Here is a 1917-nt window from a genome sequence, read left to right as displayed (position 1 = left end):
AAAGAAAAAAATTTTTACGATTTTTCAACCACTAAATTACTTGCAAATTTTCGCAATTTTGACATATTTCGTATAAATTTGAACTTTAAATGCTTATAAATAAAAATTGTGACAATGTATTCCTTTTATTTTGCAACTGCTATTGTAAAAATATGTTAGGAGCCTTGTATTAAATTTCCAAATCTTAGAATTAAAAAGAAAAACTTTTATGAATTTCTGTCTAAGATAATTTGAACATTGCCGTAATTTTTACGTATTTAGTCAAAATTTGAACTTTAAATGCTTATAAAAAAAAAATCGTGACAATATATTTCTTTTATTTTTCAATTGCTATTGTAAAAATATATTATGAGCCTTGTATTAAATTTTGAAATCTTAGATATAAAAGGAAAATTTTTTATGAATTTCTAGCATAAAATAATTTACGAATTTTCGTGATTTTTACATAATATGTTGTCAAAATTTGAACTTTAAATGCTTATAAATAAAAATTGTGACAATGTATTCCTTTTATTTTGCAACTGCTATTGTAAAAATATGTTAGGAGCCTTGTATTAAATTTCCAAATCTTAGAATTAAAAAGAAAAACTTTTATGAATTTCTGTCTAAGATAATTTGAACATTGCCGTAATTTTTACGTATTTAGTCAAAATTTGAACTTTAAATGCTTATAAAAAAAAAATCGTGACAATATATTTCTTTTATTTTTCAATTGCTATTGTAAAAATATATTATGAGCCTTGTATTAAATTTTGAAATCTTAGATATAAAAGGAAAATTTTTTATGAATTTCTAGCATAAAATAATTTACGAATTTTCGTGATTTTTACATAATATGTTGTCAAAATTTGAACTTTAAATGCTTATAAATAAAAATTGTGACAATGTATTCCTTTTATTTTGCAACTGCTATTGTAAAAATATGTTAGGAGCCTTGTATTAAATTTCCAAATCTTAGAATTAAAAAGAAAAACTTTTATGAATTTCTGTTTAAGATTATTTGCAAATTTTCGCAATTTTTACGTATTTCGTATAAATTTGAACTTTAAATGCTTATAAAAAAAAATTGTGACAATGTATTCCTTTTATTTTGCAACTGCTATTGTAAAAATATGTTAGGAGCCTTGTATTAAATTTCCAAATCTTAGAATTAAAAAGAAAAACTTTTATGAATTTCTGTCTAAGATAATTTGAACATTGCCGTAATTTTTACGTATTTAGTCAAAATTTGAACTTTAAATGCTTATAAAAAAAAATCGTGACTATATATTTCTTTTATTTTTCAATTGCTATTGTAAAAATATATTATGAGCCTTGTATTAAATTTTGAAATCTTAGATATAAAAGGAAAATTTTTTATGAATTTCTAGCATAAAATAATTTACGAATTTTCGTGATTTTTACATAATATGTTGTCAAAATTTGAACTTTAAATGCTTATAAATAAAAACTGTGACAATGTATTCCTTTTATTTTGCAACTGCTATTGTAAAAATATGTTAGGAGCCTTGTATTAAATTTCCAAATCTTAGAATTAAAAAGAAAAACTTTTATGAATTTCTGTCTAAGATAATTTGAACATTGCCGTAATTTTTACGTATTTAGTCAAAATTTGAACTTTAAATGCTTATAAAAAAAAAATCGTGACTATATATTTCTTTTATTTTTCAATTGCTATTGTAAAAATATATTATGAGCCTTGTATTAAATTTTGAAATCTTAGATATAAAAGGAAAATTTTTTATGAATTTCTAGCATAAAATAATTTACGAATTTTCGTGATTTTTACATAATATGTTGTCAAAATTTGAACTTTAAATGCTTATAAATAAAAATTGTGACAATGTATTCCTTTTATTTTGCAACTGCTATTGTAAAAATATGTTAGGAGCCTTGTATTAAATTTCCAAATCTTAG

Source organism: Acyrthosiphon pisum, chromosome X (genome assembly GCF_005508785.2).
Source record: "Acyrthosiphon pisum isolate AL4f chromosome X, pea_aphid_22Mar2018_4r6ur, whole genome shotgun sequence".
Taxonomy (NCBI): domain Eukaryota; kingdom Metazoa; phylum Arthropoda; class Insecta; order Hemiptera; family Aphididae; genus Acyrthosiphon; species Acyrthosiphon pisum.
Note: the sequence above shows the minus strand (reverse complement) of the source record.